The 8,297-nt window shown below is 32.9% G+C and overlaps 1 long non-coding RNA gene across 2 annotated transcripts; it reads right to left on the bottom strand.

Moving 5' to 3' along the window:
- Window positions 1-602: 602 nt before the first annotated feature.
- Window positions 603-7,917, bottom strand: LOC130217676 (uncharacterized). Of its 2 annotated transcripts, none has more exons than XR_008835895.1 (6): window positions 7,733-7,917; window positions 7,456-7,523; window positions 5,163-5,234; window positions 4,191-4,263; window positions 1,640-1,746; window positions 603-929 (listed from the first exon to the last, which is right to left on the bottom strand). It is a non-coding gene; the product is annotated as an uncharacterized LOC130217676 (long non-coding RNA). The 2 variants fall into 2 exon arrangements; XR_008835894.1 differs by having other exon boundaries at window positions 7,722-7,917.
- Window positions 7,918-8,297: the final 380 nt, after the last annotated feature.

The raw sequence follows: 8,297 nt of genomic DNA on the forward strand, positions 1-8,297 counted from the left end.
AATCAGCAGCACACTGTAAACCATCTGAACTGTTGTTTTGGTCATTCTAAAACACCTAACCGTTTAAGTATTAGTGTTATTATATTATTAATGACCTCAAGAAATAAGAGCGTCCGTGCTCCGTGTCATTTATTAGATGAAGAAAAGATTGACGCAGCTTCTCTTACCACAGCAAATTCAGTTTTTACTGTTGATATTTGGTGCCAGTTAATCAGGAAGTGACGATTTTGTTTGCTTTGACTCGTTGGATGGAAACGCTGCTTTATTTGCACGTCTTTAACGCGTTAATCAAGTTCATCCGCATTTTTGGATGGAAACACAGCTAATGTCTGTATGCTTGTTTGCGAAAAGTCAAGTTGGCTGAGTTTGGGACATCTTTAATTTGTTCTTTGATTTGTTTAGGTTCATGTGACTCTGTCGCCAACACGCAAGTAGCAACTGAAGTTCATAATTCATAAAAAATAAATATTTGTTACAAACCTATCGATCCGCTTCAAAAGACATGACATGTATTGGAACAGTTCCAACAAGGCCCACACTTCACACCCATAATAGTATTTAAGTGCCCAGAGAAAATTTAAAATAACTCTTAATGTGTTCGTCTGAACGAAGAATGTCATATACAGCTAGGATTGCATAAGGGTGAATAAACCATGGGCTAATTTAATTTTTTGGATGAACTAACCGTTTAAAAGCAGTTTTTGCTTTTCTTTGTTGAAATGCACTCCAACATTTATTTTATTTATCTGCAAACCTCTGTTCCTCACAAAGTCACTTAATTTTTCTTCTTTCTTTAAGAACATGGTCTTCTGCTTTCTTGCATTGATCACACTGTGCTTTTGTGGTGAGGTGTCCCTTTAAAATGTTTTATGACTGCATTCACTTCAGTCTGCTCCATGTTTTTATAATAACTGTCCTTGAGTTGGTGTCTGCAACAAATAAACACAAATTTACAGAAATACATATTTTTACTGACATTGTAAAAAAAAACTATAAAGACTTATTTTACAGTCAGAGTGCAGGCTTTCTGTATCCTACTCAATAAGAGCACAGTTCCCTAGTGCTGCCTAACTGGTGTATTTCTTCAGCTAATTACAGGTGCTGGTCATATAATTAGAATATCTTCAAAAAGTTGATTTATTTCATTAATTCCATTCAAGCAGTGGAACTTGTATAATGTATACATTCATTCCACACAGACTGATATATTTCAAGATTTTATTTCTTATATGTTTTATCTAATCTATAGTGTTTGCTGTGCAGTGAAATATTTTATTTTATATAGCACAATATACAACAACACTAAATGTGTTGTTTTTTGCCTTGCATAATAAAATGAATGCATGTTATAATACTGAATTTAATTTACCTTGAAATTAAATTATGCTCTCTAATCCTAGTACTGTTAGGATCAATTTTACATTAATTTATTCGTTAATATAATCTTTTATTTACTTAAAACAACAAATGTGAAAAAATGGATATGGCTTTCAAATAGTGAATTGATGGAAGAAAAAAAAACACTATTAAAAAAAACCTAGAAATTATAGGAGAAATCCATATTGTACTGAAGAACACAGACTAAAAAAATGATGACACATACATTTCTACGCTGATTATTTGTGACATAGATACTTACATTTGCAAGTTGAAGTCGGCCACTTTCTACTTGACATGGAACCGCTACAATCAATCATCGCACAAATCCAAACTGGAAAAAACAGCACTGTGTACTTCATGCTGACACTGTACAGAGGGAGAGTTTTTATTAAAATCCAATTCACATGCTAGACATACCACAACTTTTATATGAAAGCATCAATTTGTAAAAAGTCACTGCAGTTATTATTGAATTGAAAGCATGTCCAGGCTAAAAAGTGCACACATCAGATAAACCTTATTGACGCTAAAATGTCAAATTAATACTAAAACACTTTGTACATGAATGACAAAAATCTTAGTGCCAGATGTAAAATGAGCCAACACATAACCAACCAAACTCTATTCATCAACTGTGTAAAATATGGGGGTCCTCACAAGGCCAAATTGTCCTCACAATTCATGTCCATGTCACGCCCATCCCCCAATACACAATAAAGTGAACACATAACAGACCAAACTGTACTTATCAAATGTGTTAAACTATAGGGGTCCTCAAAAGGCCAAACTGTCCTTACATTCCATGACCATGTCATGCCCATCCCCCAATACACTAGTTATTATTATAAATTAATAGAGAGTAGGGATGCTAACAGTTACTCAATGATCGATTTATTGTCAGTAATCAGTTTAATCAACAGACCTTATCGATGACAGATTAGGCATGGACATTAAAGGATAAGTTATGATTTGTGCTGCGAGACAAGCGTCCACAACTTTACACATTAAATAATCAAGTGTGTGCAGTTTATGTTATGTGGGGGACGCATAAAACCCTGTTTTAAGTGGATCTCGGTTATATCTGCGGGTGCTGCCGTTAATTTGCAGGTCAGGAAATCAAAAGTAGGCTAAATGATGTTTAATTATGAGTGGGTCACGGGTGGATAAGATAAATTATTGGTTATGCAAACTTTAACTAGTTTCTCTAAAATATTAAGGTGTTTTAAGCAATTTCATCTGACAGACTGGCACGAATTGGAATTCTCACAATGAGTTTCTGAGTTCTCTCATCCTTCAGACCGAGTTTGTTCTTCCTAGGTAATCTGTGAACACGTCCAGTGCTCTGAATAGCTTGTAAAGCCTGTCCTGCTCTTTCAAATTACTTAATTAAATGTTAAATTATTATAGTTAAATTATTGAAACTGGCCAGCGCAATGGATGATTTGTCATTAACAGTGAAAGCTGTTTAATATAGGCTTCCCTGAAACTGTGAATGTTTCACTTTAAATTTTATATTTTATTTATTTAACAAAAGTTTGTGTTTTGGGTCTGAATAGCAGTACTTCTTTTGAAACACTTCACCACAAATGTTATTCATTCTTTATTTTGTAGATAATTGACCACCAAAAACTACATTATTTTCCCAAAAAAATATATATGAAGTGTACATTTATGTTCGTGCCTGTTGCACAACTGTGCAGTGGATGATTTGTTTCACTCTCTGAAAAATAAGGATTTAATTAATGCTCCGCTGTAATTGGTTTATCCCAAACCGCTGTCTTATATTTGCTACAAACTTTAAAACTAACAAAGCTTAAAAGAAGTCATTCTTTTACAGATTATGTCTTAAGCATCTGAATTTTTATCTATGCTGATGTGTTTTTATTTTCTCCATCTTACTCGTGGCGAGTTCAGGTGAAAGTAAGATTTAATTAAATAAAGATTTAATTAAATAAAGGCCACAATTTTATTTGCCTGCATCAATCTGGCAGGAAAATCTACATTTAAAATACATGAAATATAAAGGCTAGTTTTTTTTACCGGTGATGAGGGATAATAGTAGTATCACAGAGGAAATATCTTAATATTATAAAGGAAACCTAAGTTTGACATCAACAGATCCTATCAATGTCGTATCGAATGCCCTTAAATAAATGTAGCCTATCTGACATCAAGCACCAAGTGTTTATTGAGATTGTGTCACCTATCATATATAGTCTGTTCTTCACAGAAGCTTTAAGGCACCTTTTTTTAGCCTAGCCTACTACTGTATATAAATTTAGATTTTTTTTTTACATATAATGTTCCATTACTTCATTTCTTTTTTTTTTATATATTTATAGTTTATATATAAAATGAGCACTTAGCTTATTTCGCAGTGATCATTATGCAAAGAGCATATTGCATATTGGTTTTATTCTTCATTAACACATTCATTAATTATGTATTTTATAAATGGACTGTTTATACGGACTAAGCTATTAATTACTGTAAGTCTCCAAATGGAAAAGGCTAGGGTGATTTGTTTAATATTTCAAAACATTCAAAACTTTATCTATTATGTTTATGGAGTGGTGATTAATGATTAATTAATAATTTAAATGATCATGGATCACAGGATTTTGTGGAAATTGACATCCCTAACAGAAAGAGGTCTATTTTACTCAATGAGAGTTATTTTTGAGATTATTTTTGAGACCCTTCTACATCGAACATTGTCAAAGAGGAAATTATTTTGTTCGCAATAAGATATATTTGCAGTTTTGGATAGAAACTCTGCTCATATCAAGAAGTAAATTAAATTCTCTTACTTTCTCCTTATCTGATGTGGAAGTGTTTCGAACCACATTCAATCATTGCCATTGATGACTCTTCACATAATTCCTGTAAATGTGAAAAGGAAAAAAAAAAAAAAAAAAAATATATATATATATATATATATATATATATATATATCACAAGATTGGGTCAAAAAGCCAAGTAAGTACTACACTTAACTAATGAACTAATAATACCTGGCCAATTTCAGGTGTTAGGGAAAAGCAAATGAATGAAAAATTCTTGGACAACATCTACAATTTCATTTCATTTGTTATCTGAGTTTTTGTACAAGAAAGCAATTGGCAAGTATAAATTGAGCCTAAAAAGCCAACACATAACTGACCAAACTCTATTCATCAAATGTGTTAAAATATGGGGGTTCTTACAAGGCCAGACTGTACTTACATTTCATGTCCATGTCATGCCCATCCCCCAATACACTAGTTATTATTATTAATTAATAGAGCGGTGTATATTTTACTCAAAGAGAGTCATCACAACAACATTTTTGAGAAAACAGCCCAGGTAAAACAGCCTAATATGATAAATCAACCCTCCTTCTACAACCACAAATCAGAAACAGTTGGGACAGTATGGAAATTGCTAATAAAAAATTGTGTAATTCTTTTTTACAACACTTAAAAATGTCCAGTACCCGTGTCCTCTCTCACCTGTTGACATCACCCGTTTCACATCACATCATTATTTAACCATTTTACCTGATGACAGCCCTAAACTCCTGTCAACTTTTTTTGAAATATGTTGCAAGAAGCAAAATTGGAATACAAGTTTATTAACACATTAAATAATGTCTGTTGGATTATCTGCAATGCAATACAAATTAAAGTAAATTTAGTAATCAGTACTTTCTTTTTTTATTAACATTTTCCATACTGTGCCAATCTTTTCTGATTTGAGGTTTTAACATGGTTTGCATCAAGAAGGAAATTAAATTCACTTACTGTCTCTTTCCCTGGCATGGACGTTTTCGCACTGCATTCAATCTCAGTCACCAATGATTCTTCATGCAATTCCTGTAAAAGTGAGAAAGAGAAACAAGATTGGGGCAAGAAGATCTGCAAAGTGACGATTTTTATTATCTTTGACTCATTTGAGTGAAACAGTGATTGTTTGAAACATTTTAATGCATCGTTTTAAATTTCTACATAAGTTACATTTGCCTATTGGCTTTTTGTCAAGGGAACCAGTGTGATGCCGACTGCATGGTTTGCCTACAAAGGTGACATTATAGTCCCATCACTCTATTTAACAAATGTGTTCAAATATGGGGGTGAGAAAGGAAACTAGAGATGTTCATATTAATCGTTTAACCATTAACTGAAAGGATGCATTTTTAACCAATTTATGGTATCAGTTAAACAATTAAAATGTATTATTATTTTATTTTGCAACACATAGGGCTATTTGTTAACTCAGGGACATTATAATATGTGCAACCACAAGTGCCTACAGATGTATTTTGATAAAAGAAGCATAATGAAGAGTGAAAAGACTTGTCACAGTTTAACACAGACAAGTTGATGCCAAACCAACGCTATTGGTTGTTGCTTCTGTCCTGGATCTGCATTATAAACCCCTTTGTGTATTTGCACAAGTGGAGAAAGAAGCTCATAATGCAAAACACTTTCTGAAAATTGCTCTGCTCTGAAAACAAGTCGAAGCATTGGGGTTTTCACTTGCTCTGAGTGCGCTCCACACGGCACCATCATAAATACAATCAACAAATAACTCAACTTTTTTTTCATTTGGAGAATTACAGTTATTAATAGTCTTTATAAAAGATCGATTTCTAAAATAGCCTGCCTAGCCTAATCTACAAATCAAACAAATGCTGATTTATGCTTATGATAACTCCACACCAAACTGAGACTTTCATTTTATAGCTTTATAAACTATTAAAATGTATGCAAAGTAATGCAATCCTTGGCTACATGTTAAAACAACAAAATTATTATTTGCTATAGTAGCCTAGCCTATACTTTAAATATAAGTCAAGATGTGCCTTATTGTCTCTCATCACCATGGCCACAGCGCACATCTGTTTAAAGCTTCTGTAAAGAACAGAGCTTCATTTGACATATGAAACAATCTTAATAAAAAAAAAAAACTTAATTCTTTGCCATCAACTAGACTATGGGCTACACTGTTTAAGGGCATTCTATACGTTATGACACCGATAGAATCTGTTGTTGTGAAGTTTAGGCTATATTTCCTTCTTAATAAATTTCCTTTAAAATCTCTAATAACATTATTATACCTCATTGCTGGTAAGATATAACCAGCCTTTCAGCAAAGGCTATATTGCTATACTGATATTTCTGTGCTACTGAGGACAGTGCAACTAAAAATCACACAAGCACTGGAGGTAAAATCAGATGCTCAAGACATAATCTTTAAAATAAAGACTTCTATTAAAAATGTTGACAGACGTTGTGATATAAGAATTAGAGAGGAGCATTAATTAAATGCCTATCTTCTGTAGAGCAAACGATTTGAGGTAGCCTGCTATTTTTAATTGAATGACACAAAAACCAAAAGAAACATGATTGGAAATAAACAGCATGCTGGTTCTTAAAAAGGATTCAGTCAGTGTTTTCGTTTTGTAATCTCAATTTGTAATTTAACTGAAAAGAAAATATTTAGGGCAGGGCCTTTTTATTTAGTTTATTATTTTTTTCTATGCTGTTGGAAACACTGTGTGTGAAGACTTTATAATGTTCTATGCATATTTTACTAAAGGGTTGCACTTTAAAATACTGAGATGTGTGAAACCATTAGGGTATATTTAGACTGACTATAAGGTACTGTTGCACTTTAAAAAAAAATGTAAAAGGTGAAGTGCCTTTTTATTTTTAAAAAAGTTTCTGAATTTTAAGATACAAAGATGTTATTTTTCTATAGTATTCATATTCATTTTTTATATCTTTTTTGCACAGTTTTTATACAGTTATTTTGTAAAACTTTACTCTAGTTTGCTGTATGCATTTGTAATATTTTATTAATGGATAAGTCTGAAGCACACCATAAATTTAATCTGTCAATTTAAACAAGGCTAAAATTATACACAACTGTTTCTACAGATACCCACTCAGGTATCGGTTTAGTACTTGCATTTGGTTGATTCCCTGAGCTCAGGTATGAGAATCAGTATCGGGAAGGGAAAAAGGGTATTGGAACATCCCTACCTCCTATTCTAACATGGTCAGCGTCAAGAAGGAAATTAAATTCACTTACTGTCTCTTTCCCTGATAAGGTTTCGCACTGCATTCGATCTCAGTCACCAATGACTATTCATGCAATTCCTGAAAAAGGGAAAAAGAGAAACCCAAGATTGAGGCAAAAGTTTTGCAAAGTGACTATTTTATTGTCTTTAACTAGTTTGATGCAAATGATTATTATTCACAAATTTTAGAATATATTTCAATTTTCCACATAAGTTACATTTGCAGCTTCAGATGGAAACCTGGCTTTTATAAAAAAGGAAAATTTAATTCTCTTACTTTCTCCTTACCTGATGTGAAAGTGTTAAGAACCACATTCGATCATTGCCATTGATGACTCTTCACATAATTCCTGTAAACATAAAAAGGAAAGGCACAAGATTGGGTCGGAAAGGCAGTGAATGCAGATATAAAATGAGCCTACAAAGCCAATACATAACCAAACCAACCCCTATAGAGTGGTGGAACTATGATGTCTCTGTAGACAAAAACCCAGAAGCGAGTTTGTGTTTCAGCACTTCTGCTTCCAACTTTCTAAAGTAAATGTTTTTTTTTTAATGTTTTTGGAATGGCATATTTGTAAAATCCCTAAAATAAGGTGTGTTTAATGCAAGCTTAAGAAATGATCTTCTTCATTTGTACACCCCTTTGCGTTCACTGAGATCATCTTCTGCTGAAGTGTTATCTGTCCCAAACTTTAAGATGAAGTCATTTGGTGGCAGGGCTTTTAGCTGTACAGCACCAAAGTTATGGAACTCCCTGCCTTTGTACATTCGCCAGGTAGACTCTATTTAGATAAAAACGTTTTTTGTTTAGGATGGCTTTTAATGATTTGCTGGTTTAATTTTATGCTGA

The sequence above is a fragment of the Danio aesculapii genome, chromosome 23, assembly GCF_903798145.1.
Source record: "Danio aesculapii chromosome 23, fDanAes4.1, whole genome shotgun sequence".
Classification (NCBI taxonomy): domain Eukaryota; kingdom Metazoa; phylum Chordata; class Actinopteri; order Cypriniformes; family Danionidae; genus Danio; species Danio aesculapii.